The sequence below is a fragment of the Eucyclogobius newberryi genome, unplaced genomic scaffold (assembly GCF_026437365.1).
Source record: "Eucyclogobius newberryi isolate DKJ021-1_F unplaced genomic scaffold, fEucNew1.0.hap1 SCAF_206, whole genome shotgun sequence".
Lineage (NCBI taxonomy): Eukaryota > Metazoa > Chordata > Actinopteri > Gobiiformes > Gobiidae > Eucyclogobius > Eucyclogobius newberryi.
Window position 1 is genome coordinate 63554 of NW_027315842.1, and position 25127 is coordinate 88680.

At 46.8% G+C, this 25127-nt stretch overlaps 30 non-coding genes across 30 annotated transcripts; 16 read left to right on the forward strand and 14 right to left on the reverse strand.

Moving 5' to 3' along the window:
- Nucleotides 1–1755: 1755 nt before the first annotated feature.
- LOC140370001 (U1 spliceosomal RNA) lies at nucleotides 1756–1921 on the forward strand. Its single transcript, XR_011928338.1, has one exon. It is a non-coding gene; the product is annotated as a U1 spliceosomal RNA (small nuclear RNA).
- A 165-nt stretch (nucleotides 1922–2086) lies between these two features.
- LOC140369979 (U2 spliceosomal RNA) lies at nucleotides 2087–2278 on the forward strand. Its single transcript, XR_011928317.1, has one exon. It is a non-coding gene; the product is annotated as a U2 spliceosomal RNA (small nuclear RNA).
- Nucleotides 2279–2846: 568 nt separating this feature from the next.
- On the reverse strand, nucleotides 2847–2918 carry trnad-guc (transfer RNA aspartic acid (anticodon GUC)). The gene has a single exon. It is a non-coding gene; the product is annotated as a tRNA-Asp (tRNA).
- A 201-nt stretch (nucleotides 2919–3119) lies between these two features.
- trnav-aac (transfer RNA valine (anticodon AAC)) lies at nucleotides 3120–3192 on the reverse strand. The gene has a single exon. It is a non-coding gene; the product is annotated as a tRNA-Val (tRNA).
- Nucleotides 3193–3326: 134 nt separating this feature from the next.
- On the forward strand, nucleotides 3327–3440 carry LOC140369941 (U5 spliceosomal RNA). Its single transcript, XR_011928283.1, has one exon. It is a non-coding gene; the product is annotated as a U5 spliceosomal RNA (small nuclear RNA).
- A 287-nt stretch (nucleotides 3441–3727) lies between these two features.
- LOC140369940 (U1 spliceosomal RNA) lies at nucleotides 3728–3893 on the forward strand. Its single transcript, XR_011928282.1, has one exon. It is a non-coding gene; the product is annotated as a U1 spliceosomal RNA (small nuclear RNA).
- Nucleotides 3894–4058: 165 nt separating this feature from the next.
- On the forward strand, nucleotides 4059–4250 carry LOC140369980 (U2 spliceosomal RNA). The gene has a single exon (XR_011928318.1). It is a non-coding gene; the product is annotated as a U2 spliceosomal RNA (small nuclear RNA).
- A 568-nt stretch (nucleotides 4251–4818) lies between these two features.
- Nucleotides 4819–4890, reverse strand: trnad-guc (transfer RNA aspartic acid (anticodon GUC)). Its single transcript has one exon. It is a non-coding gene; the product is annotated as a tRNA-Asp (tRNA).
- A 408-nt stretch (nucleotides 4891–5298) lies between these two features.
- LOC140369942 (U5 spliceosomal RNA) lies at nucleotides 5299–5412 on the forward strand. Its single transcript, XR_011928284.1, has one exon. It is a non-coding gene; the product is annotated as a U5 spliceosomal RNA (small nuclear RNA).
- A 287-nt stretch (nucleotides 5413–5699) lies between these two features.
- Nucleotides 5700–5865, forward strand: LOC140369966 (U1 spliceosomal RNA). Its single transcript, XR_011928305.1, has one exon. It is a non-coding gene; the product is annotated as a U1 spliceosomal RNA (small nuclear RNA).
- Nucleotides 5866–6030: 165 nt separating this feature from the next.
- LOC140369981 (U2 spliceosomal RNA) lies at nucleotides 6031–6222 on the forward strand. Its single transcript, XR_011928319.1, has one exon. It is a non-coding gene; the product is annotated as a U2 spliceosomal RNA (small nuclear RNA).
- A 569-nt stretch (nucleotides 6223–6791) lies between these two features.
- On the reverse strand, nucleotides 6792–6863 carry trnad-guc (transfer RNA aspartic acid (anticodon GUC)). The gene has a single exon. It is a non-coding gene; the product is annotated as a tRNA-Asp (tRNA).
- Nucleotides 6864–12595: 5732 nt separating this feature from the next.
- Nucleotides 12596–12761, forward strand: LOC140369952 (U1 spliceosomal RNA). The gene has a single exon (XR_011928293.1). It is a non-coding gene; the product is annotated as a U1 spliceosomal RNA (small nuclear RNA).
- A 163-nt stretch (nucleotides 12762–12924) lies between these two features.
- LOC140369997 (U2 spliceosomal RNA) lies at nucleotides 12925–13116 on the forward strand. Its single transcript, XR_011928334.1, has one exon. It is a non-coding gene; the product is annotated as a U2 spliceosomal RNA (small nuclear RNA).
- A 570-nt stretch (nucleotides 13117–13686) lies between these two features.
- On the reverse strand, nucleotides 13687–13758 carry trnad-guc (transfer RNA aspartic acid (anticodon GUC)). Its single transcript has one exon. It is a non-coding gene; the product is annotated as a tRNA-Asp (tRNA).
- A 204-nt stretch (nucleotides 13759–13962) lies between these two features.
- On the reverse strand, nucleotides 13963–14035 carry trnal-aag (transfer RNA leucine (anticodon AAG)). The gene has a single exon. It is a non-coding gene; the product is annotated as a tRNA-Leu (tRNA).
- A 134-nt stretch (nucleotides 14036–14169) lies between these two features.
- Nucleotides 14170–14283, forward strand: LOC140369943 (U5 spliceosomal RNA). Its single transcript, XR_011928285.1, has one exon. It is a non-coding gene; the product is annotated as a U5 spliceosomal RNA (small nuclear RNA).
- A 287-nt stretch (nucleotides 14284–14570) lies between these two features.
- LOC140369956 (U1 spliceosomal RNA) lies at nucleotides 14571–14736 on the forward strand. The gene has a single exon (XR_011928297.1). It is a non-coding gene; the product is annotated as a U1 spliceosomal RNA (small nuclear RNA).
- A 165-nt stretch (nucleotides 14737–14901) lies between these two features.
- LOC140369982 (U2 spliceosomal RNA) lies at nucleotides 14902–15093 on the forward strand. The gene has a single exon (XR_011928320.1). It is a non-coding gene; the product is annotated as a U2 spliceosomal RNA (small nuclear RNA).
- Nucleotides 15094–15507: 414 nt separating this feature from the next.
- On the reverse strand, nucleotides 15508–15580 carry trnav-cac (transfer RNA valine (anticodon CAC)). The gene has a single exon. It is a non-coding gene; the product is annotated as a tRNA-Val (tRNA).
- A 563-nt stretch (nucleotides 15581–16143) lies between these two features.
- LOC140369945 (U5 spliceosomal RNA) lies at nucleotides 16144–16257 on the forward strand. Its single transcript, XR_011928286.1, has one exon. It is a non-coding gene; the product is annotated as a U5 spliceosomal RNA (small nuclear RNA).
- A 287-nt stretch (nucleotides 16258–16544) lies between these two features.
- LOC140369957 (U1 spliceosomal RNA) lies at nucleotides 16545–16710 on the forward strand. Its single transcript, XR_011928298.1, has one exon. It is a non-coding gene; the product is annotated as a U1 spliceosomal RNA (small nuclear RNA).
- Nucleotides 16711–16875: 165 nt separating this feature from the next.
- Nucleotides 16876–17067, forward strand: LOC140369983 (U2 spliceosomal RNA). The gene has a single exon (XR_011928321.1). It is a non-coding gene; the product is annotated as a U2 spliceosomal RNA (small nuclear RNA).
- A 1009-nt stretch (nucleotides 17068–18076) lies between these two features.
- Nucleotides 18077–18149, reverse strand: trnav-aac (transfer RNA valine (anticodon AAC)). Its single transcript has one exon. It is a non-coding gene; the product is annotated as a tRNA-Val (tRNA).
- A 328-nt stretch (nucleotides 18150–18477) lies between these two features.
- Nucleotides 18478–18550, reverse strand: trnav-cac (transfer RNA valine (anticodon CAC)). The gene has a single exon. It is a non-coding gene; the product is annotated as a tRNA-Val (tRNA).
- An 81-nt stretch (nucleotides 18551–18631) lies between these two features.
- On the reverse strand, nucleotides 18632–18703 carry trnad-guc (transfer RNA aspartic acid (anticodon GUC)). The gene has a single exon. It is a non-coding gene; the product is annotated as a tRNA-Asp (tRNA).
- Nucleotides 18704–18904: 201 nt separating this feature from the next.
- On the reverse strand, nucleotides 18905–18977 carry trnai-gau (transfer RNA isoleucine (anticodon GAU)). Its single transcript has one exon. It is a non-coding gene; the product is annotated as a tRNA-Ile (tRNA).
- Nucleotides 18978–19305: 328 nt separating this feature from the next.
- Nucleotides 19306–19378, reverse strand: trnav-cac (transfer RNA valine (anticodon CAC)). Its single transcript has one exon. It is a non-coding gene; the product is annotated as a tRNA-Val (tRNA).
- Nucleotides 19379–19459: 81 nt separating this feature from the next.
- trnad-guc (transfer RNA aspartic acid (anticodon GUC)) lies at nucleotides 19460–19531 on the reverse strand. The gene has a single exon. It is a non-coding gene; the product is annotated as a tRNA-Asp (tRNA).
- A 203-nt stretch (nucleotides 19532–19734) lies between these two features.
- On the reverse strand, nucleotides 19735–19807 carry trnav-aac (transfer RNA valine (anticodon AAC)). The gene has a single exon. It is a non-coding gene; the product is annotated as a tRNA-Val (tRNA).
- Nucleotides 19808–25127: the final 5320 nt, after the last annotated feature.

Here is a 25127-nt window from a genome sequence, read left to right on the forward strand (position 1 = left end):
CTCGCTGCAAGCACAAGGGTTAATAAGAACAAAACCCAAATACTTTATTTGAATTGGAAAGAGAAATACGAAAATAGAGACCTGATTAAAAATAAAGACACAATTAAAGTCTTGGGAATTCAGATAGGAAAAGACATGGAAGTAAAAAACTGGGAGTCAAAGCTACCCAAATTGACAGCCAATTTAAGAGCATGGCAAGATAGGGAGCTTACATTTACTGGGAAAGTCTTAATTGTGAACTCGGTACTGTTGGCTTCAGTGAATAATCTGGCGACTGTGTTTCCTGCCCCCTATCGGATACTTAAGACTCTGAAGAAGATGTTGTTCCAGTTTATCTGGGGGGGGAAATCAGAGAGACTCAAACGAAATATAATGCATCGCCTCCCACTGTGCGGGGGTATCGGGGTGCCATTAATCGAGGCAAAATTTGAAGCAATGTTCTTGGCCCCAATTTTAAAGGCAGTCCTTCTACCAGAAAGGGAAATTTTGTGGCACTATTTTGCAAAATTGTGGGTGGGTAGAAAAGTTTTAATCACATGGGGAAAAAGACCATCAATGGATGTCCCCCACGCCGAGATTTGCCCATCAGTCTACAAACATGTGCTTGAGAACTTATCCAAAGGACTTAGCCAGGTACCATCGACAGAACTGACAAGGAGAAAAATAGAACAAAAACTGTCCGTAGATTTGGAGAAACTTACCCCGGTAGATCTTTTATCGGCACAAGAGAGCAAAAGGGCATGGGAAAATATACATTTTCAAAAACTTACGAACAGACACAGAGATTTGGCCTGGCAAATTGGCCATAAATGTTTGCCAACCCGAGAGTTCCTTTTTAAAAGACACTTTACACCAAGCCCAAGATGCCCGAGACCCTTTTGTGGCAGTGAGGAAACTCATTTACACGTTTTTTGGACATGCCCTTTTGCTGTGAATGCCTGGGTAACAGTATCCCCATGGCTGAAAAATGTTGGGAAAATTCCATCAAGTTATAACAATATTGCCTATGGTGAAACTGCAAAATTCCAAAATAAGGAGAGGTGGTGGATTATAGTTAATTGTATAAAAGAAGCTATCTGGAAATCAAGGAATGTATTGACTTTTAAAAACTATCAAATGTCAGAAATGTTGTTGATGAAATGTGTTATTAATATTTTTAAAGATTATGTTTTAAGAGATTTAGTGGAAGGAAAGAGAGAAGAAATAATCAATTTATGGAAAATTCCAAACTCTTTTAAAGACTTGCTGTATTCATAGTTTTGGTAAATAATGTGTAATTGTATTGACTTTTGTAAACTGTGTTTAAAAGATGTGTTTTAAGTGTGGAAAGTATTTTGAAAGAAATTTATTGCTATGAAATAATAAAAACCGCCTGAAAAGTGAAAAGTGCCTTTTACTAAAGATTTCCGTGGAGAGGGACAACAAGAGATCTTTCCAACTTTTTGATGCCCTGCTTCAATGCGGGGCTTTTCTACCTATGTCTAAAGCAAGCAAGCGGTCATCCTCCAAGAGCAAAGGTTGTGTCTTGTCGGCCTTTAAACATGCCCTTGCGTACCCTCCGTTTGGCATCCCGTGTTCAAGAACTTTAAAAGTAAAAAAGAGTGCTTAGAACGCACAGACTTGCGTGTGTATCGCTGCCGTTTAACCTGGGGCTCAATCGTCGGGTGGAAGCTGGTCCATGCAAATGGCCGGAAGGACCATGCTGCCACATTGCCTCTTCCAGGGCCTGGGCCTTGGCTCGGAGCGGAGCAACTCATACTTACCTGGCAGGGGCGACACCATGATCAGGAAGGTGGTTCACCCAGGGCGAGGCTCGTCCATTGCACAAACAGGATGTGCTGACCCCTGTGAATTCCCCAAATGTGGGAATCTCAACTGCATAATTTCTGGTAGTGGGGGACTGCGTTCGCGCTCTCCCCTCTTGTTTTTTGTCAGAGGAAAAAAAAAAAAACCCAAAGGGTCGTTTCCATGTACGCCGCTCGCGCTCCGGCCCCTCCGCCGGGCGCTTTGCGCGGGCGCCGCTTTGGACCGTTGACGGGAGGGTCAGCGTGGGGAGAGCTCACTGCTCCCCGAACCCATTGTGGGCATCGCTTCTCGGCCTTTTGGCTAAGATCAAGTGTAGTATCTGTTCTTATCAGTTTAATATCTGATACGTCCCCTACCCGGGGACCGTATATTAAATTGATTTTTGGACCAGGGAGATGGAATTTGGGGCTTGCTCCGTCCACTCCACGCATCGGCTCGGTATTGCAGTACCTCCGAGAACGGTGCACCTCCTCTCTCAGGTTAAAAAAAGTCATTCAGTTTGTTTTCGCCGTCACGTTACATGCAAATGTGCCATCATACCCTCATGTTAAACGCTTCCTTGCCGTTTGTCTGCTCCGGAAGTGGACAAAAATTCTCGGAGACGTTTTGAGTGGAAGGGCTGGATATTTCAAATCTCCCGCCAAAAGCCCTGACTGGAGAAGAGGGGGAGGGAAGGTGAAGTATCTGTTCCTAAACCCAACCCCCTTGGGAGGTAGCCCATTCCACGTAAACCCTTGTGCAAAATAGGCCACCTTTGGAATTTGAGTGGCCCCTTTGTGAAGTACAGTACATGTGACTAGTTGTTTTTTTTTTTTTTGGGGGGGGGTCAAACGCAACACCGACTTTCAAACCCATCCTCGACAAGTAAAGTCTTCGCATGAGGGCGTGCTTCTGCCCGGTTTCGAGCCGGGGACCTTTTGCGTGTGAGGCAAACATGATAACCGCTACACTACAGAAGCGATAGTGTAGCGCAGGTACGTTGGTGGGACAAGTCCTCAGCGTCAGTGCAACGCTTTCGTGCTGGGTAAAACGCACTTTCTCTCCCCGTCTGGGAATCGAACCCAGGTCTTCCGCGTGACAAGCGGAGATACTGTCCACTATACTAACGAGGACATATGGGGCTGCAGGGGGGGCCCTTTTTTTTTTTTTTTTTTTTGGGCGTGTGTGTCGGTGTCTTTTTCCCCCGATCTCTGTGATGAAAAGTTTGAAGGACTACGCCGACAATTCCGCCGCTCCTCCCTCTTTTCTAGGAATAAACCATCGAGTTTGGAATAAACCGTGTCAAAGATTGAAGCAAACATAAAAGGAGGCTTTGTTTCTGCCCGGTTTCGAGCCGAGGACCTTTCGCGCGTTAGGCGAACGTGATAACCGCTACACTACAGAAACGACGTGCGAGCCTGTCGTGTCCCTTTTGCCGCGCGACCGCCGATGCAAATGAGCGCGTGAACAGAAGTACACTGCCCGTGATGAAGCCCCGTGTGCCCTCAAGTACTGGACGCCGTGTGGCGCTGCAACGTGGCACTCTTGTTTCTCTTCAGAGCGTATAAATCTTTCGCCTTTTACTAAAGATTTCCGTGGAGAGGGACAACAAGAGATCTTTCCAATTTTTTGATGCCCTGCTTCAATGCGGGGCTTTTCTACCTATGTCTAAAGCAAGCAAGCGGTCATCCTCCAAGAGCAAAGGTTGTGTCTTGTCGGCCTTTAAACATGCCCTTGCGTACCCTCCGTTTGGCATCCCGTGTTCAAGAACTTTAAAAGTAAAAAAGAGTGCTTAGAACGCACAGACTTGCGTGTGTATCGCTGCCGTTTAACCTGGGGCTCAATCGTCGGGTGGAAGCTGGTCCATGCAAATGGCCGGAAGGACCATGCTGCCACATTGCCTCTTCCAGGGCCTGGGCCTTGGCTCGGAGCGGAGGAACTCATACTTACCTGGCAGGGGCGACACCATGATCAGGAAGGTGGTTCACCCAGGGCGAGGCTCGTCCATTGCACAAACAGGATGTGCTGACCCCTGTGAATTCCCCAAATGTGGGAATCTCAACTGCATAATTTCTGGTAGTGGGGGACTGCGTTCGCGCTCTCCCCTCTTGTTTTTTGTCAGAGGAAAAAAAAAAAAACCCAAAGGGTCGTTTCCATGTACGCCGCTCGCGCTCCGGCCCCTCCGCCGGGCGCTTTGCGCGGGCGCCGCTTTGGACCGTTGACGGGAGGGTCAGCGTGGGGAGAGCTCACTGCTCCCCGAACCCATTGTGGGCATCGCTTCTCGGCCTTTTGGCTAAGATCAAGTGTAGTATCTGTTCTTATCAGTTTAATATCTGATACGTCCCCTACCCGGGGACCGTATATTAAATTGATTTTTGGACCAGGGAGATGGAATTTGGGGCTTGCTCCGTCCACTCCACGCATCGGCTCGGTATTGCAGTACCTCCGAGAACGGTGCACCTCCTCTCTCAGGTTAAAAAAAGTCATTCAGTTTGTTTTCGCCGTCACGTTACATGCAAATGTGCCATCATACCCTCATGTTAAACGCTTCCTTGCCGTTTGTCTGCTCCGGAAGTGGACAAAAATTCTCGGAGACGTTTTGAGTGGAAGGGCTGGATATTTCAAATCTCCCGCCAAAAGCCCTGACTGGAGAAGAGGGGGAGGGAAGGTGAAGTATCTGTTCCTAAACCCAACCCCCTTGGGAGGTAGCCCATTCCACGTAAACCCTTGTGCAAAATAGGCCACCTTTGGAATTTGAGTGGCCCCTTTGTGAAGTACAGTACATGTGACTAGTTGTTTTTTTTTTTTTTGGGGGGGGGTCAAACGCAACACCGACTTTCAAACCCATCCTCGACAAGTAAATTCTTCGCATGAGGGCGTGCTTCTGCCCGGTTTCGAGCCGGGGACCTTTTGCGTGTGAGGCAAACATGATAACCGCTACACTACAGAAGCGATAGTGTAGCGCAGGTACGTTGGTGGGACAAGTCCTCAGCGTCAGTGCAACGCTTTCGTGCTGGGTAAAACGCACTTTCTCTCCCCGTCTGGGAATCGAACCCAGGTCTTCCGCGTGACAAGCGGAGATACTGTCCACTATACTAACGAGGACATATGGGGCTGCAGGGGGGGCCCTTTTTTTTTTTTTTTTTTTTGGGCGTGTGTGTCGGTGTCTTTTTCCCCCGATCTCTGTGATGAAAAGTTTGAAGGACTACGCCGACAATTCCGCCGCTCCTCCCTCTTTTCTAGGAATAAACCATCGAGTTTGGAATAAACCGTGTCAAAGATTGAAGCAAACATAAAAGGAGGCTTTGTTTCTGCCCGGTTTCGAGCCGAGGACCTTTCGCGCGTTAGGCGAACATGATAACCGCTACACTACAGAAACGACGTGCGAGCCTGTCGTGTCCCTTTTGCCGCGCGACCGCCGATGCAAATGAGCGCGTGAACAGAAGTACACTGCCCGTGATGAAGCCCCGTGTGCCCTCAAGTACTGGACGCCGTGTGGCGCTGCAACGTGGCACTCTTGTTTCTCTTCAGAGCGTATAAATCTTTCGCCTTTTACTAAAGATTTCCGTGGAGAGGGACAACAAGAGATCTTTCCAATTTTTTGATGCCCTGCTTCAATGCGGGGCTTTTCTACCTATGTCTAAAGCAAGCAAGCGGTCATCCTCCAAGAGCAAAGGTTGTGTCTTGTCGGCCTTTAAACATGCCCTTGCGTACCCTCCGTTTGGCATCCCGTGTTCAAGAACTTTAAAAGTAAAAAAGAGTGCTTAGAACGCACAGACTTGCGTGTGTATCGCTGCCGTTTAACCTGGGGCTCAATCGTCGGGCGGAAGCTGGTCCATGCAAATGGCCGGAAGGACCATGCTGCCACATTGCCTCTTCCAGGGCCTGGGCCTTGGCTCGGAGCGGAGCAACTCATACTTACCTGGCAGGGGCGACACCATGATCAGGAAGGTGGTTCACCCAGGGTGAGGCTCGTCCATTGCACAAACAGGATGTGCTGACCCCTGTGAATTCCCCAAATGTGGGAATCTCAACTGCATAATTTCTGGTAGTGGGGGACTGCGTTCGCGCTCTCCCCTCTTGTTTTTTGTCAGAGGAAAAAAAAAAAAACCCAAAGGGTCGTTTCCATGTACGCCGCTCGCGCTCCGGCCCCTCCGCCGGGCGCTTTGCGCGGGCGCCGCTTTGGACCGTTGACGGGAGGGTCAGCGTGGGGAGAGCTCACTGCTCCCCGAACCCATTGTGGGCATCGCTTCTCGGCCTTTTGGCTAAGATCAAGTGTAGTATCTGTTCTTATCAGTTTAATATCTGATACGTCCCCTACCCGGGGACCGTATATTAAATTGATTTTTGGACCAGGGAGATGGAATTTGGGGCTTGCTCCGTCCACTCCACGCATCGGCTCGGTATTGCAGTACCTCCGAGAACGGTGCACCTCCTCTCTCAGGTTAAAAAAAGTCATTCAGTTTGTTTTCGCCGTCACGTTACATGCAAATGTGCCATCATACCCTCATGTTAAACGCTTCCTTGCCGTTTGTCTGCTCCGGAAGTGGACAAAAATTCTCGGAGACGTTTTGAGTGGAAGGGCTGGATATTTCAAATCTCCCGCCAAAAGCCCTGACTGGAGAAGAGGGGGAGGGAAGGTGAAGTATCTGTTCCTAAACCCAACCCCCTTGGGAGGTAGCCCATTCCACGTAAACCCTTGTGCAAAATAGGCCACCTTTGGAATTTGAGTGGCCCCTTTGTGAAGTACAGTACATGTGACTAGTTGTTGTTTTTTTTTTTGGGGGGGGGGTCAAACGCAACACCGACTTTCAAACCCATCCTCGACAAGTAAAGTCTTCGCATGAGGGCGTGCTTCTGCCCGGTTTCGAGCCGGGGACCTTTTGCGTGTGAGGCAAACATGATAACCGCTACACTACAGAAGCGATAGTGTAGCACAGGTACGTTGGTGGGACAAGTCCTCAGCGTCAGTGCAACGCTTTCGTGCTGGGTAAAACGCACTTTCTCTCCCCGTCTGGGAATCGAACCCAGGTCTTCCGCGTGACAAGCGGAGATACTGTCCACTATACTAACGAGGACATATGGGGCTGCAGGGGGGCCCCTTTTTTTTTTTTTTTTTTTTGGGCGTGTGTGTCGGTGTCTTTTTCCCCCGATCTCTGTGATGAAAAGTTTGAAGGACTACGCCGACAATTCCGCCGCTCCTCCCTCTTTTCTAGGAATAAACCATCGAGTTTGGAATGAACCGTGTCAAAGATTGAAGCAAACATAAAAGGAGGCTTTGTTTCTGCCCGGTTTCGAGCCGAGGACCTTTCGCGCATTAGGCGAACGTGATAACCGCTACACTACAGAAACGACGTGCGAGCCTGTCGTGTCCCTTTTGCCGCGCGACCGCCGATGCAAATGAGCGCGTGAACAGAAGTACACTGCCCGTGATGAAGCCCCGTGTGCCCTCAAGTACTGGACGCCGTGTGGCGCTGCAACGTGGCACTCTTGTTTCTCTTCAGAGCGTATAAATCTTTCGCCTTTTACTAAAAAGATCACAAGTGTTGGGGCTGTGCGGTGTATGGAGCACAACACTTTAAGCGACGTGCTCCAACATCGGCAGATGAGGAAATGGCAGCAGCTTCGCACGGCCCCCGGCGGAATGCACTCCGCTTCGAACTACTGGGAGAACTGGAAATGGATTGATTGACCTTCAGCAGACGCCTTTTGCAAAAAGAACTGGCTGTAACAACGAATCAACTGGACTTTATATTTGCCTTTCCTGGCAAAAAGATTTTTGAAGTCGTTTTCACCACAACGAAGCATCTGGAGACATGTTTGGAGTTGTACGAGAGGAAGAAAACATCCACCACTGTCTTCCAGCAGGTGAACGTTACTCCTCTCACTGATTTGGATAAAAAAACTGTCCATATCGTTATCTATTCAGAAAAAGTGAGACTGGATGATGTCAAGACATGGGCCTCTTTCTTCTGCGATGTCCTAAAAGCAACAGAGGTTGTAGACATCGATGGCATTAAAACAGGAACCAAGCGGCTGGAAGTGAAGTTAAGAAGAACTAACGGGGAACTTCAACATCTCCCTAACTCCATTCAACTGGGGGCTTTCCGAGGCTCTGTCTTTTATCCGGGGCAGCCACAGAAATGCAGAAGATGCGGCAGCCTTGATCACCTGGCAGCAGGGTGCAATGTAGCCCAATGCAGAAAGTGCAAATCCCTGGATCATCCCACATCACTATGCACAGTTTCAGTTAAATGCAACCTGTGTTCGGCGGACACCCATCTCTTTAAGGACTGCCCACAAGCCTATGCTAATAGAGTGAAAGGGAATACAGTGACAACATCAGTATCATGCCAAGATGACCCGGATCCCTATTCCCAACTCTTTGATGAGAATCCCGTGTCACAAGACAGAATGGACAAGGCAGATGGACCGGACAACTCTCCAAAAGAACCACCCACAGTGAGACTTCAGGATGTCCCCAAAACTCTACAGGATGCAGAAGGGGTCTTCGACGCCCTGTTGGCCAGCCTCCCCCCCTTCCAGGAGGAGGGCACACAGGGGGAACCTGCACCGCAAGAGGATAGTCAAGATGGTTTAGCAGCAACAGCTGAAACCTTTCTTCCGGACACTCAAGTGGAATTTTTGGAACGGCAGGGGGCGGTAAAACGCCTTCAGAACACGTCAAGTGAGGAATCTTTCCACCTAGAGCAGTCTGAAAAGGTATGGCCACCTGCCTCGTCTCCCTCCACCGAATTCCTTGACCATACTAGCGTGAACACGTTTACAGTTGTGACAAAAATAAAATCGGCGGAAGGCCCCCCAAATCCACAAAAGAAAAAAAGGAAGGGTCACAGAACACAAGGAGAAAATGGTTTAGTGGTAAACTCCTCCAACTATTAATATGACCTCTCTCTCAGTAGTCACAATTAATACAAGAGGCTTGAATGAATTGTTAAAGTGCCAGACAGTTTTCAATGAACTGCATAATGGAATTGGAGATATTTTCTGTCTCCAAGAATGTAATATACCTTTTAAAGATAGTTATAGAGATTATGAAAGTAGATGGCCTCATGGACAATCCTTTTGGTCTGGAGATAATGAAAACAAGAACTCTGGGGTAGCCATCTTGCTCCGAGGTCACCATTTTAATATAAACAGAGTCCAGAGAATAAGTGATGGAAGAATACTCTCTGTAGACTTAGATCAAAATGGAAAACAACTTAGAGTTATCAGTGTTTATTGTCCACCCACAGTGCAAGGAAGACTTAAAACCTTGGAACTTTTACAGACTTTAATTTTTTGCAAATATGAAGTTGTCATTGGGGGTGACTTTAACTGCATCTTGACTAGAACAGACAGATTGACAAAACGAGCTACTACGGCAAAACTAGATGCCAGCTCACACGCTTTGGCGAATTTAATAAGAGACTGTCATTTGAAAGACTGTGCGGAAAGTTTAGGGTCAAAACCAGACTTTACGTGGTCTAATGGCAAATCCTTCTCACGTATTGATCTTACCCTGGTGTCCCGAGGCCTTCTCCCCCTTAAATGTTGGAGAACACCAGTTGTCTTTTCAGATCACTTTAAGCTAACCACCGTGATAGACATTAAAGGAGGGTTGAAACGCCATACGGGCCCGTGGAAATTAAATATTGCTTTATTACAGAACAAATACATAGTAGAAAAATTAAAAGGAAAATTTGAACAATGGAAAACCCTACGAGATCTCCATAACTCCTGTGGAGACTGGTGGGAAGATATTAAATCCAGGACAAAATCCTTCTTCATGTCAGAGAGTAAAACACTGGCCGCTAGAAAGAGAATGTTTTATTCTAGACTTCAAAGAAAACTTCAAAACTACTATAAACTGGCACAAAACGGCTTTGACATGCAACAAGAGATTGTCACACTAAAAGCAAAACTATGTGAACTAATGAGGGAGAAGAGTAAAAGTATCCTCCTGAGAAGCAGGATCCAACATCTAGAGGAAAATGAGAAATGTTCCCGGTACTTTTTCCAAAAAATAGCAAAAGCAAAGCACCATATAACATCTGTCTATGATCAGGAAGGAAAAGAAGAGAAGGACATGGAAAAAATCATTCACATTATTAGGTCCTTTTTTGCCAATCTCTATCAGGACACACTGGTGTCTAGCAAAATGATGGACACTTTTCTTTCTAAGACTACTGGAAAACTTAGTACTTCAGTGAAGGAATCCTTAGACAAAAATATAACATTGGCAGAACTGACAAAAGCCATTACAAGTATGAAAGACAATAAAACTCCAGGCTTGGATGGTCTCCCCAAAGAGTTTTACGTTACCTTTTGGGAGCAGCTGAAACTCCCCCTTTTGGAGATGTACAACGAAAGTCTTGGCAAAGGAGCGTTGCCATCATCATTGAGACGGGGGGCAATCTCCCTCCTTCACAAAAAAGGACAAAAACAGAATCTACAGAACTGGAGACCACTAACCCTTCTAGGTGTCGATGTAAAAATACTGGCCAAGGTTTTATTTTTACGAACTCAACCCATCGTTGGTGACCTGGTGGAGAGTGAACAAACATGTGGAGTACAAGGACGGACAATGACAGATAGCCTAGCCCTGGTGAGAGACACGTATCTCCTCTGTAAAGAACGTAACAGCCCCCTATGTATACTAAGTTTGGACCTCGAAAAAGCTTTTGATAGCATAAGCCACGATTATATAAAAGCAGTGTTGAAACATTTTGGTTTTGGAGAAAATTTTAGACGGTGGGTTAACCTCTTGTACACTGACTGCCATAGTGTGGTAATAGTTAATGGACAACAAACAAATGCTATAGATATCCGGGCTGGGGTCAGACAAGGGTGCCCCTTGTCACCCACATTATTTATTTTAGCAATAGAACCGCTAGTTTGTGCCCTTAGAAGGAACAATGACATAAAAGGAATTTTTGTGCCAGGAAGTGAAAATAGACAGGCAAAAATATCAGTTTATATGGATGATATCACTTTGTTACTTTCAGACAATAAATCTATAGGAGAAGCCTTAAAGGTCTGTGAAAACTTTACTCTCGCTGCAAGCACAAGGGTTAATAAGAACAAAACCAAAATACTTTATTTGAATTGGAAAGAGAAATACGAAAATATAGACCTGATTAAAAATAAAGACACAATTAAAGTCTTGGGAATTCAGATAGGAAAAGACATGGAAGTAAAAAACTGGGAGTCAAAGCTACCCAAATTGACAGCCAATTTAAGAGCATGGCAAGATAGGGAGCTTACATTTACTGGGAAAGTCTTAATTGTGAACTCGGTACTGTTGGCTTCAGTGAATAATCTGGCGACTGTGTTTCCTGCCCCCTATCGGATACTTAAGACTCTGAAGAAGATGTTGTTCCAGTTTATCTGGGGGGGGAAATCAGAGAGACTCAAACGAAATATAATGCATCGCCTCCCACTGTGCGGGGGTATCGGGGTGCCATTAATCGAGGCAAAATTTGAAGCAATGTTCTTGGCCCCAATTTTAAAGGCAGTCCTTCTACCAGAAAGGGAAATTTTGTGGCACTATTTTGCAAAATTGTGGGTGGGTAGAAAAGTTTTAATCACATGGGGAAAAAGACCATCAATGGATGTCCCCCACGCCGAGATTTGCCCATCAGTCTACAAACATGTGCTTGAGAACTTATCCAAAGGACTTAGCCAGGTACCATCGACAGAACTGACAAGGAGAAAAATAGAACAAAAACTGTCCGTAGATTTGGAGAAACTTACCCCGGTAGATCTTTTATCGGCACAAGAGAGCAAAAGGGCATGGGAAAATATACATTTTCAAAAACTTACGAACAGACACAGAGATTTGGCCTGGCAAATTGGCCATAAATGTTTGCCAACCCGAGAGTTCCTTTTTAAAAGACACTTTACACCAAGCCCAAGATGCCCGAGACCCTTTTGTGGCAGTGAGGAAACTCATTTACACGTTTTTTGGACATGCCCTTTTGCTGTGAATGCCTGGGTAACAGTATCCCCATGGCTGAAAAATGTTGGGAAAATTCCATCAAGTTATAACAATATTGCCTATGGTGAAACTGCAAAATTCCAAAATAAGGAGAGGTGGTGGATTATAGTTAATTGTATAAAATAAGCTATCTGGAAATCAAGGAATGTATTGACTTTTAAAAACTATCAAATGTCAGAAATGTTGTTGATGAAATGTGTTATGAATATTTTTAAAGATTATGTTTTAAGAGATTTAGTGGAAGGAAAGAGAGAAGAAATAATCAATTTATGGAAAATTCCAAACTCTTTTAAAGACTTGCTGTATTCATAGTTTTGGTAAATAATGTGTAATTGTATTGACTTTTGTAAACTGTGTTTAAAAGATGTGTTTTAAGTGTGGAAAGTATTTTGAAAGAAATTTATTGCTATGAAATAATAAAAACCGCCTGAAAAGTGAAAAGTGCCTTTTACTAAAGATTTCCGTGGAGAGGGACAACAAGAGATCTTTCCAATTTTTTGATGCCCTGCTTCAATGCGGGGCTTTTCTTCCTATGTCTAAAGCAAGCAAGCGGTCATCCTCCAAGAGCAAAGGTTGTGTCTTGTCGGCCTTTAAACATGCCCTTGCGTACCCTCCGTTTGGCATCCCGTGTTCAAGAACTTTAAAAGTAAAAAAGAGTGCTTAGAACGCACAGACTTGCGTGTGTATCGCTGCCGTTTAACCTGGGGCTCAATCGTCGGGTGGAAGCTGGTCCATGCAAATGGCCGGAAGGACCATGCTGCCACATTGCCTCTTCCAGGGCCTGGGCCTTGGCTCGGAGCGGAGCAACTCATACTTACCTGGCAGGGGCGACACCATGATCAGGAAGGTGGTTCACCCAGGGCGAGGCTCGTCCATTGCACAAACAGGATGTGCTGACCCCTGTGAATTCCCCAAATGTGGGAATCTCAACTGCATAATTTCTGGTAGTGGGGGACTGCGTTCGCGCTCTCCCCTCTTGTTTTTTGTCAGAGGAAAAAAAAAAACCCAAAGGGTCGTTTCCATGTACGCCGCTCGCGCTCCGGCCCCTCCGCCGGGCGCTTTGCGCGGGCGCCGCTTTGGACCGTTGACGGGAGGGTCAGCGTGGGGAGAGCTCACTGCTCCCCGAACCCATTGTGGGCATCGCTTCTCGGCCTTTTGGCTAAGATCAAGTGTAGTATCTGTTCTTATCAGTTTAATATCTGATACGTCCCCTACCCGGGGACCGTATATTAAATTGATTTTTGGACCAGGGAGATGGAATTTGGGGCTTGCTCCGTCCACTCCACGCATCGGCTCGCTATTGCAGTACCTCCGAGAACGGTGCACCTCCTCTCTCAGGTTAAAAAAAGTCATTCAGTTTGTTTTCGCCGTCACGTTACATGCAAATGTGCCATCATACCCTCATGTTAAACGCTTCCTTGCCGTTTGTCTGCTCCGGAAGTGGACAAAAATTCTCGGAGACGTTTTGAGTGGAAGGGCTGGATATTTCAAATCTCCCGCCAAAAGCCCTGACTGGAGAAGAGGGGGAGGGAAGGTGAAGTATCTGTTCCTAAACCCAACCCCCTTAGGAGGTAGCCCATTCCACGTAAACCCTTGTGCAAAATAGGCCACCTTTGGAATTTGAGTGGCCCCTTTGTGAAGTACAGTACATGTGACTAGTTGTTTTGTTTTTTTTTGGGGGGGGGGGTCAAACGCAACACCGACTTTGAAACCCATCCTCGACAAGTAAAGTCTTCGCATGAGGGCGTGCTTCTGCCCGGTTTCGAGCCGGGGACCTTTTGCGTGTGAGGTAAACGTGATAACCGCTACACTACAGAAGCGATAGTGTAGCGCAGGTACGTTGGTGGGACAAGTCCTCAGCGTCAGTGCAACGCTTTCGTGCTGGGTAAAACGCACTTTCTCTCCCCGTCTGGGAATCGAACCCAGGTCTTCCGCGTGACAAGCGGAGATACTGTCCACTATACTAACGAGGACATATGGAGCTGCAGGGGGGCCCCTTTTTTTTTTTTTTTTTTTTGTTGGGCGTGTGTGTCGGTGTCTTTTTCCCCCGATCTCTGTGATGAAAAGTTTGAAGGACTACGCCGACAATTCCGCCGCTCCTCCCTCTTTTCTAGGAATAAACCATCGAGTTTGGAATGAACCGTGTCAAAGATTGAAGCAAACATAAAAGGAGGCTTTGTTTCTGCCCGGTTTCGAGCCGAGGACCTTTCGCGCCTTAGGCGAACGTGATAACCGCTACACTACAGAAACGACGTGCGAGCCTGTCGTGTCCCTTTTGCCGCGCGACCGCCGATGCAAATGAGCGCGTGAACAGAAGTACACTGCCCGTGATGAAGCCCCGTGTGCCCTCAAGTACTGGACGCCGTGTGGCGCTGCAACGTGGCACTCTTGTTTCTCTTCAGAGCGTATAAATCTTTCGCCTTTTACTAAAGATTTCCGTGGAGAGGGACAACAAGAGATCTTTCCAATTTTTTGATGCCCTGCTTCAATGCGGGGCTTTTCTACCTATGTCTAAAGCAAGCAAGCGGTCATCCTCCAAGAGCAAAGGTTGTGTCTTGTCGGCCTTTAAACATGCCCTTGCGTACCCTCCGTTTGGCATCCCGTGTTCAAGAACTTTAAAAGTAAAAAAGAGTGCTTAGAACGCACAGACTTGCGTGTGTATCGCTGCCGTTTAACCTGGGGCTCAATCGTCGGGTGGAAGCTGGTCCATGCAAATGGCCGGAAGGACCATGCTGCCACATTGCCTCTTCCAGGGCCTGGGCCTTGGCTCGGAGCGGAGCAACTCATACTTACCTGGCAGGGGCGACACCATGATCAGGAAGGTGGTTCACCCAGGGCGAGGCTCGTCCATTGCACAAACAGGATGTGCTGACCCCTGTGAATTCCCCAAATGTGGGAATCTCAACTGCATAATTTCTGGTAGTGGGGGACTGCGTTCGCGCTCTCCCCTCTTGTTTTTTGTCAGAGGAAAAAAAAAAAAACCCAAAGGGTCGTTTCCATGTACGCCGCTCGCGCTCCGGCCCCTCCGCCGGGCGCTTTGCGCGGGCGCCGCTTTGGACCGTTGACGGGAGGGTCAGCGTGGGGAGAGCTCACTGCTCCCCGAACCCATTGTGGGCATCGCTTCTCGGCCTTTTGGCTAAGATCAAGTGTAGTATCTGTTCTTATCAGTTTAATATCTGATACGTCCCCTACCCGGGGACCGTATATTAAATTGATTTTTGGACCAGGGAGATGGAATTTGGGGCTTGCTCCGTCCACTCCACGCATCGGCTCGGTATTGCAGTACCTCCGAGAACGGTGCACCTCCTCTCTCAGGTTAAAAAAAGTCATTCAGTTTGTTTTCGCCGTCACGTTACATGCAAATGTGCCATCATACCCTCATGTTAAACGCTTCCTTGCCGTTTGTCTGCTCCGGAAGTGGACAAAAATTCTCGGAGACGTTTTGAGTGGAAGGGCTGGATATTTCAAATCTCCCGCCAAAAGCCCTGACTGGAGAAGAGGGGGAGGGAAGGTGAAGTATCTGTTCCTAAACCCAACCCCCTTGGGAGGTAGCCCATTCCACGTAAACCCTTGTGCAAAATAGGCCACCTTTGGAATTTGAGTGGCCCCTTTGTGAAGTACAGTACATGTGACTAGTTGTTTTGTTTTTTTTTGGGGGGGGGTCAAACGCAACACCGACTTTCAAACCCATCCTCGACAAGTAAAGTCTTCGCATGAGGGCGTGCTTCTGCCCGGTTTCGAGCCGGGGACCTTTTGCGTGTGAGGCAAACGTGATAACCGCTACACTACAGAAGCGATAGTGTAGCGCAGGTACGTTGGTGGGACAAGTCCTCAGCGTCAGTGCAACGCTTTCGTGCTGGGTAAAACGCACTTTCTCTCCCCGTCTGGGAATTGAAGCCAGGTCTTCCGCGTGACAAGCGGAGATACTGTCCACTATACTAACGAGGACATATGGGGCTGCAGGGGGGCCCCTTTTTTTTTTTTTTTTTTTTTTGGGCGTGTGTGTCGGTGTCTTTTTCCCCCGATCTCTGTGATGAAAAGTTTGAAGGACTACGCCGACAATTCCGCCGCTCCTCCCTCTTTTCTAGGAATAAACCATCGAGTTTGGAATGAACCGTGTCAAAGATTGAAGCAAACATAAAAGGAGGCTTTGTTTCTGACCGGTTTCGAGCCGAGGACCTTTCGCGCATTAGGCGAACGTGATAACCGCTACACTACAGAAACGACGTGTGAGCCTGTCGTGTCCCTTTTGCCGCGCGACCGCCGATGCAAATGAGCGCGTGAACAGAAGTACACTGCCCGTGATGAAGCCCCGTGTGCCCTCAAGTACTGGACGCCGTGTGGCGCTGCAACGTGGCACTCTTGTTTCTCTTCAGAGCGTATAAATCTTTCGCCTTTTACTAAAGATTTCCGTGGAGAGGGACAACAAGAGATCTTTCCAATTTTTTGATGCCCTGCTTCAATGCGGGGCTTTTCTACCTATGTCTAAAGCAAGCAAGCGGTCATCCTCCAAGAGCAAAGGTTGTGTCTTGTCGGCCTTTAAACATGCCCTTGCGTACCCTCCGTTTGGCATCCCGTGTTCAAGAACTTTAAAAGTAAAAAAGAGTGCTTAGAACGCACAGACTTGCGTGTGTATCGCTGCCGTTTAACCTGGGGCTCAATCGTCGGGTGGAAGCTGGTCCATGCAAATGGCCGGAAGGACCATGCTGCCACATTGCCTCTTCCAGGGCCTGGGCCTTGGCTCGGAGCGGAGCAGCTCATACTTACCTGGCAGGGGCGACACCATGATCAGGAAGGTGGTTCACCCAGGGCGAGGCTCGTCCATTGCACAAACAGGATGTGCTGACCCCTGTGAATTCCCCAAATGTGGGAATCTCAACTGCATAATTTCTGGTAGTGGGGGACTGCGTTCGCGCTCTCCCCTCTTGTTTTTTGTCAGAGGAAAAAAAAAAAAACCCAAAGGGTCGTTTCCATGTACGCCGCTCGCGCTCCGGCCCCTCCGCCGGGCGCTTTGCGCGGGCGCCGCTTTGGACCGTTGACGGGAGGGTCAGCGTGGGGAGAGCTCACTGCTCCCCGAACCCATTGTGGGCATCGCTTCTCGGCCTTTTGGCTAAGATCAAGTGTAGTATCTGTTCTTATCAGTTTAATATCTGATACGTCCCCTACCCGGGGACCGTATATTAAATTGATTTTTGGACCAGGGAGATGGAATTTGGGGCTTGCTCCGTCCACTCCACGCATCGGCTCGGTATTGCAGTACCTCCGAGAACGGTGCACCTCCTCTCTCAGGTTAAAAAAAGTCATTCAGTTTGTTTTCGCCGTCACGTTACATGCAAATGTGCCATCATACCCTCATGTTAAACGCTTCCTTGCCGTTTGTCTGCTCCGGAAGTGGACAAAAATTCTCGGAGACGTTTTGACTGGAAGGGCTGGATATTTCAAATCTCCCGCCAAAAGCCCTGACTGGAGAAGAGGGGGAGGGAAGGTGAAGTATCTGTTCCTAAACCCAACCCCCTTGGGAGGTAGCCCATTCCACGTAAACCCTTGTGCAAAATAGGCCACCTTTGGAATTTGAGTGGCCCCTTTGTGAAGTACAGTACATGTGACTAGTTGTTTTGTTTTTTTTTGGGGGGGGGTCAAACGCAACACCGACTTTCAAACCCATCCTCGACAAGTAAAGTCTTCGCATGAGGGCGTGCTTCTGCCCGGTTTCGAGCCGGGGACCTTTTGCGTGTGAGGCAAACATGATAACCGCTACACTACAGAAGCGATAGTGTAGCGCAGGTTTTTTTTTGGGGGGGGGGTCAAACGCAACACCGACTTTCAAACCCATCCTCGACAAGTAAAGTCTTCGCATGAGGGCGTGCTTCTGCCCGGTTTCGAGCCGGGGACCTTTTGCGTGTGAGGCAAACATGATAACCGCTACACTACAGAAGCGATAGTGTAGCGCAGGTACGTTGGTGGGACAAGTCCTCAGCGTCAGTGCAACGCTTTCGTGCTGAGTAAAACGCACTTTCTCTCCCCGTCTGGGAATCGAACCCAGGTCTTCCGCGTGACAAGCGGAGATACTGTCCACTATACTAACGATGACATATGGGGCTGCAGGGGGGCCCCTTTTTTTTTGTTTTTTTTTTGGGCGTGTGTGTCGGTGTCTTTTTCCCCCGATCTCTGTGATGAAAAGTTTGAAGGACTACGCCGACAATTCCGCCGCTCCTCCCTCTTTTCTAGGAATAAACCATCGAGTTTGGAATGAACCGTGTCAAAGATTGAAGCAAACATAAAAGGAGGCTTTGTTTCTGCCCGGTTTCGAGCCGAGGACCTTTCGCGCGTTAGGCGAACGTGATAACCGCTACACTACAGAAACGACGTGCGAGCCTGTCGTGTCCCTTTTGCCGCGCGACCGCCGATGCAAATGAGCGCGTGAACAGAAGTACACTGCCCGTGATGAAGCCCCGTGTGCCCTCAAGTACTGGACGCCGTGTGGCGCGTCAACGTCCTAAACCCAACCCCCTTGGGAGGTAGCCCATTCCACGTAAACCCTTGTGCAAAATAGGCCACCTTTGGAATTTGAGTGGCCCCTTTGTGAAGTACAGTACATGTGACTAGTTGTTTTGTTTTTTTTTGGGGGGGGGTCAAACGCAACACCGACTTTCAAACCCAGCCTCGACAAGTAAAGTCTTCGCATGAGGGCGTGCTTCTGCCCGGTTTCGAGCCGGGGACCTTTTGCGTGTGAGGCAAACGTGATAACCGCTACACTACAGAAGCGATAGTGTAGCGCAGGTACGTTGGTGGGACAAGTCCTCAGCGTCAGTGCAACGCTTTCGTGCTGGGTAAAACGCACTTTCTCTCCCCGTCTGGGAATCGAACCCAGGTCTTCCGCGTGACAAGCGGAGATACTGTCCACTATACTAACGAGGACATATGGGGCTGCAGGGGGGCCCCTTTTTTTTTTTTTTTTTTTTGGGCGTGTGTGTCGGTGTCTTTTTCCCCCGATCTCTGTGATGAAAAGTTTGAAGGACTACGCCGACAATTCCGCCGCTCCTCCCTCTTTTCTAGGAATAAACCATCGAGTTTGGAATGAACCGTGTCAAAGATTGAAGCAAACATAAAAGGAGGCTTTGTTTCTGCCCGGTTTCGAGCCGAGGACCTTTCGCGCATCAGGCGAACGTGATAACCGCTACACTACAGAAACGACGTGCGAGCCTGTCGTGTCCCTTTTGCCGCGCGACCGCCGATGCAAATGAGCGCGTGAACAGAAGTACACTGCCCGTGATGAAGCCCCGTGTGCCCTCAAGTACTGGACGCCGTGTGGCGCGTCAACGTCCTAAACCCAACCCCCTTGGGAGGTAGCCCATTCCACGTAAACCCTTGTGCAAAATAGGCCACCTTTGGAATTTGAGTGGCCCCTTTGTGAAGTACAGTACATGTGACTAGTTGTTTTGTTTTTTTTTGGGGGGGGGTCAAACGCAACACCGACTTTCAAACCCAGCCTCGACAAGTAAAGTCTTCGCATGAGGGCGTGCTTCTGCCCGGTTTCGAGCCGGGGACCTTTTGCGTGTGAGGCAAACGTGATAACCGCTACACTACAGAAGCGATAATGTAGCGCAGGTACGTTGGTGGGACAAGTCCTCAGCGTCAGTGCAACGCTTTCGTGCTGGGTAAAACGCACTTTCTCTCCCCGTCTGGGAATCGAACCCAGGTCTTCCGCGTGACAAGCGGAGATACTGTCCACTATACTAACGAGGACATATGGGGCTGCAGGGGGGGCCCTTTTTTTTTTTTTTTTTATTTTGGGCGTGTGTGTCGGTGTCTTTTTCCCCCGATCTCTGTGATGAAAAGTTTGAAGGACTACGCCGACAATTCCGCCGCTCCTCCCTCTTTTCTAGGAATAAACCATCGAGTTTGGAATGAACCGTGTCAAAGATTGAAGCAAACATAAAAGGAGGCTTTGTTTCTGCCCGGTTTCGAGCCGAGGACCTTTCGCGCGTTAGGCGAACGTGATAACCGCTACACTACAGAAACGACGTGCGAGCCTGTCGTGTCCCTTTTGCCGCGCGACCGCCGATGCAAATGAGCGCGTGAACAGAAGTACACTGCCCGTGATGAAGCCCCGTGTGCCCTCAAGTACTGGACGCCGTGTGGCGCTGCAACGTGGCACTCTTGTTTCTCTTCAGAGCGTATAAATCTTTCGCCTTTTACTAAAAAGATCACAAGTGTTGGGGCTGTGCGGTGTATGGAGCACAACACTTTAAGCGACGTGCTCCAACATCGGCAGATGAGGAAATGGCAGCAGCTTCGCACGGCCCCCGGCGGAATGCACTCCGCTTCGAACTACTGGGAGAACTGGAAATGGATCGATTGACCTTCAGCAGACGCCTTTTGCAAAAAGAACTGGCTGTAACAACGAATCAACTGGACTTTATATTTGCCTTTCCTGGCAAAAAGATTTTTGAAGTCGTTTTCACCACAACGAAGCATCTGGAGACATGTTTGGAGTTGTACGAGAGGAAGAAAACATCCACCACTGTCTTCCAGCAGGTGAACGTTACTCCTCTCACTGATTTGGATAAAAAAACTGTCCATATCGTTATCTATTCAGAAAAAGTGAGACTGGATGATGTCAAGACATGGGCCTCTTTCTTCTGCGATGTCCTAAAAGCAACAGAGGTTGTAGACATCGATGGCATTAAAACAGGAACCAAGCGGCTGGAAGTGAAGTTAAGAAGAACTAACGGGGAACTTCAACATCTCCCTAACTCCATTCAACTGGGGGCTTTCCGAGGCTCTGTCTTTTATCCGGGGCAGCCACGGAAATGCAGAAGATGCGGCAGCCTTGATCACCTGGCAGCAGGGTGCAATGTAGCCCAATGCAGAAAGTGCAAATCCCTGGATCATCCCACATCACTATGCACAGTTTCAGTTAAATGCAACCTGTGTTCGGCGGACACCCATCTCTTTAAGGACTGCCCACAAGCCTATGCTAATAGAGTGAAAGGGAATACAGTGACAACATCAGTATCATGCCAAGATGACCCGGATCCCTATTCCCAACTCTTTGATGAGAATCCCGTGTCACAAGACAGAATGGACAAGGCAGATGGACCGGACAACTCTCCAAAAGAACCACCCACAGTGAGACTTCAGGATGTCCCCAAAACTCTACAGGATGCAGAAGGGGTCTTCGACGCCCTGTTGGCCAGCCTCCCCCCCTTCCAGGAGGAGGGCACACAGGGGGAACCTGCACCGCAAGAGGATAGTCAAGATGGTTTAGCAGCAACAGCTGAAACCTTTCTTCCGGACACTCAAGTGGAATTTTTGGAACGGCAGGGGGCGGTAAAACGCCTTCAGAACACGTCAAGTGAGGAATCTTTCCACCTAGAGCAGTCTGAAAAGGTATGGCCACCTGCCTCGTCTCCCTCCACCGAATTCCTTGACCATACTAGCGTGAACACGTTTACAGTTGTGACAAAAATAAAATCGGCGGAAGGCCCCCCAAATCCACAAAAGAAAAAAAGGAAGGGTCACAGAACACAAGGAGAAAATGGTTTAGTGGTAAACTCCTCCAACTATTAATATGACCTCTCTCTCAGTAGTCACAATTAATACAAGAGGCTTGAATGAATTGTTAAAGTGCCAGACAGTTTTCAATGAACTGCATAATGGAATTGGAGATATTTTCTGTCTCCAAGAATGTAATATACCTTTTAAAGATAGTTATAGAGATTATGAAAGTAGATGGCCTCATGGACAATCCTTTTGGTCTGGAGATAATGAAAACAAGAACTCTGGGGTAGCCATCTTGCTCCGAGGTCACCATTTTAATATAAACAGAGTCCAGAGAATAAGTGATGGAAGAATACTCTCTGTAGACTTAGATCAAAATGGAAAACAACTTAGAGTTATCAGTGTTTATTGTCCACCCACAGTGCAAGGAAGACTTAAAACCTTGGAACTTTTACAGACTTTATTTTTTTGCAAATATGAAGTTGTCATTGGGGGTGACTTTAACTGCATCTTGACTAGAACAGACAGATTGACAAAACGAGCTACTACGGCAAAACTAGATGCCAGCTCACACGCTTTGGCGAATTTAATAAGAGACTGTCATTTGAAAGACTGTGCGGAAAGTTTAGGGTCAAAACCAGACTTTACGTGGTCTAATGGCAAATCCTTCTCACGTATTGATCTTACCCTGGTGTCCCGAGGCCTTCTCCCCCTTAAATGTTGGAGAACACCAGTTGTCTTTTCAGATCACTTTAAGCTAACCACCGTGATAGACATTAAAGGAGGGTTGAAACGCCATACGGGCCCGTGGAAATTAAATATTGCTTTATTACAGAACAAATACATAGTAGAAAAATTAAAAGGAAAATTTGAACAATGGAAAACCCTACGAGATCTCCATAACTCCTGTGGAGACTGGTGGGAAGATATTAAATCCAGGACAAAATCCTTCTTCATGTCAGAGAGTAAAACACTGGCCGCTAGAAAGAGAATGTTTTATTCTAGACTTCAAAGAAAACTTCAAAACTACTATAAACTGGCACAAAACGGCTTTGACATGCAACAAGAGATTGTCACACTAAAAGCAAAACTATGTGAACTAATGAGGGAGAAGAGTAAAAGTATCCTCCAGAGAAGCAGGATCCAACATCTAGAGGAAAATGAGAAATGTTCCCGGTACTTTTTCCAAAAAATAGCAAAAGCAAAGCACCATATAACATCTGTCTATGATCAGGAAGGAAAAGAAGAGAAGGACATGGAAAAAATCATTCACATTATTAGGTCCTTTTTTGCCAATCTCTATCAGGACACACTGGTGTCTAGCAAAATGATGGACACTTTTCTTTCTAAGACTACTGGAAAACTTAGTACTTCAGTGAAGGAATCCTTAGACAAAAATATAACATTGGCAGAACTGACAAAAGCCATTACAAGTATGAAAGACAATAAAACTCCAGGCTTGGATGGTCTCCCCAAAGAGTTTTACGTTACCTTTTGGGAGCAGCTGAAACTCCCCCTTTTGGAGATGTACAACGAAAGTCTTGGCAAAGGAGCGTTGCCATCATCATTGAGACGGGGGGCAATCTCCCTCCTTCACAAAAAAGGACAAAAACAGAATCTACAGAACTGGAGACCACTAACCCTTCTAGGTGTCGATGTAAAAATACTGGCCAAGGTTTTATTTTTACGAACTCAACCCATCGTTGGTGACCTGGTGGAGAGTGAACAAACATGTGGAGTACAAGGACGGACAATGACAGATAGCCTAGCCCTGGTGAGAGACACGTATCTCCTCTGTAAAGAACGTAACAGCCCCCTATGTATACTAAGTTTGGACCTCGAAAAAGCTTTTGATAGCATAAGCCACGATTATATAAAAGCAGTGTTGAAACATTTTGGTTTTGGAGAAAATTTTAGACGGTGGGTTAACCTCTTGTACACTGACTGCCATAGTGTGGTAATAGTTAATGGACAACAAACAAATGCTATAGATATCCGGGCTGGGGTCAGACAAGGGTGCCCCTTGTCACCCACATTATTTATTTTAGCAATAGAACCGCTAGTTTGTGCCCTTAGAAGGAACAATGACATAAAAGGAATTTTTGTGCCAGGAAGTGAAAATAGACAGGCAAAAATATCAGTTTATATGGATGATATCACTTTGTTACTTTCAGACAATAAATCTATAGGAGAAGCCTTAAAGGTCTGTGAAAACTTTACTCTCGCTGCAAGCACAAGGGTTAATAAGAACAAAACCAAAATACTTTATTTGAATTGGAAAGAGAAATACGAAAATATAGACCTGATTAAAAATAAAGACACAATTAAAGTCTTGGGAATTCAGATAGGAAAAGACATGGAAGTAAAAAACTGGGAGTCAAAGCTACCCAAATTGACAGCCAATTTAAGAGCATGGCAAGATAGGGAGCTTACATTTACTGGGAAAGTCTTAATTGTGAACTCGGTACTGTTGGCTTCAGTGAATAATCTGGCGACTGTGTTTCCTGCCCCCTATCGGATACTTAAGACTCTGAAGAAGATGTTGTTCCAGTTTATCTGGGGGGGGGAAATCAGAGAGACTCAAACGAAATATAATGCATCGCCTCCCACTGTGCGGGGGTATCGGGGTGCCATTAATCGAGGCAAAATTTGAAGCAATGTTCTTGGCCCCAATTTTAAAGGCAGTCCTTCTACCAGAAAGGGAAATTTTGTGGCACTATTTTGCAAAATTGTGGGTGGGTAGAAAAGTTTTAATCACATGGGGAAAAAGACCATCAATGGATGTCCCCCACGCCGAGATTTGCCCATCAGTCTACAAACATGTGCTTGAGAACTTATCCAAAGGACTTAGCCAGGTACCATCGACAGAACTGACAAGGAGAAAAATAGAACAAAAACTGTCCGTAGATTTGGAGAAACTTACCCCGGTAGATCTTTTATCGGCACAAGAGAGCAAAAGGGCATGGGAAAATATACATTTTCAAAAACTTACGAACAGACACAGAGATTTGGCCTGGCAAATTGGCCATAAATGTTTGCCAACCCGAGAGTTCCTTTTTAAAAGACACTTTACACCAAGCCCAAGATGCCCGAGACCCTTTTGTGGCAGTGAGGAAACTCATTTACACGTTTTTTGGACATGCCCTTTTGCTGTGAATGCCTGGGTAACAGTATCCCCATGGCTGAAAAATGTTGGGAAAATTCCATCAAGTTATAACAATATTGCCTATGGTGAAACTGCAAAATTCCAAAATAAGGAGAGGTGGTGGATTATAGTTAATTGTATAAAAGAAGCTATCTGGAAATCAAGGAATGTATTGACTTTTAAAAACTATCAAATGTCAGAAATGTTGTTGATGAAATGTGTTATGAATATTTTTAAAGATTATGTTTTAAGAGATTTAGTGGAAGGAAAGAGAGAAGAAATAATCAATTTATGGAAAATTCCAAACTCTTTTAAAGACTTGCTGTATTCATAGTTTTGGTAAATAATGTGTAATTGTATTGACTTTTGTAAACTGTGTTTAAAAGATGTGTTTTAAGTGTGGAAAGTATTTTGAAAGAAATTTATTGCTATGAAATAATAAAAACCGCCTGAAAAGTGAAAAGTGCCTTTTACTAAAGATTTCCGTGGAGAGGGACAACAAGAGATCTTTCCAATTTTTTGATGCCCTGCTTCAATGCGGGGCTTTTCTACCTATGTCTAAAGCAAGCAAGCGGTCATCCTCCAAGAGCAAAGGTTGTGTCTTGTCGGCCTTTAAACATGCCCTTGCGTACCCTCCGTTTGGCATCCCGTGTTCAAGAACTTTAAAAGTAAAAAAGAGTGCTTAGAACGCAC